The sequence below is a fragment of the Solanum tuberosum genome, unplaced genomic scaffold, assembly GCF_000226075.1.
Source record: "Solanum tuberosum cultivar DM 1-3 516 R44 unplaced genomic scaffold, SolTub_3.0 scf00125, whole genome shotgun sequence".
NCBI classification, from domain to species: domain Eukaryota; kingdom Viridiplantae; phylum Streptophyta; class Magnoliopsida; order Solanales; family Solanaceae; genus Solanum; species Solanum tuberosum.
The window spans coordinates 991,404-992,314 of NW_006239052.1; positions in this window are offsets into that span (position 1 = coordinate 991,404).

Here is a 911-nt window from a genome sequence, read left to right on the forward strand (position 1 = left end):
AAGGAGAACAAAATGAAATGATTATGAGATATCTAGAAGAAGTAAAGAAAAAGAAGTGAGGAATATAAACTTTATTCTGGCAAATCCTGGTATCAGTGTATCTACTGTTGGTGAACAGTGTTGATACTGGGCCCCTATCTGGGTCCTGGTAACAGTGTATCTACTGTTGGTGAACAATGTTGCTACAGTAGCGCGGGCCTGCTACCGACGCGGATAAGCTTTACACTTCTTTTTACATCTTGTCCGTTTATTTTACCGAATAATACTGGTATTTATTTTACTGCTTTTCATAAATTTATTGATAATGAAGTTGCCGCAGTAAGTATAAATGAAATTAATCGTCTTATTTCTCAAAATAATTATTTGGGTCTATATGTTAAAGTTATTGGTGAACATATTTGTTCTCTAGACAAAAAATTAGATAGCCTATCTAATCTGATTGTTCAAATTGATAATAATCTGAAATCTGTGAAACAAGTTTCAGAACAGGCTTCTTCGTCAAAACAGCCTGATGTTCATATTCAAAGGCCTCCTGAGATTCAGGATTTTATTCTCACACCTTTGCACTACCTTGAAAATCTTCTTGATAAATTTTTTTCAAAATTTGGTGCAAATGCGAAACCGATAAGTCTCGTTGAAGATTTTGCAGATGAGATGGAAGCCACTTTTGATTTCAAAACTCAAATGGAAATGGAAGTTAATAAACTTCATGGGTATCCAAAGAAGAATAGTGGTAATACTGCTTATGCTAGAAAACCTAGCATGCAAACATATTACTATCCCAGGCCTACTCCTCAAGATGTTTTAATAGAGGAAAGAGATTGGAATCAAACTAACACTTCTTATAGTGGAAGTGAGATTTATGAATGGAATCTCGATGGGTTAACTGATAGGCAGTTGACGATTATGGT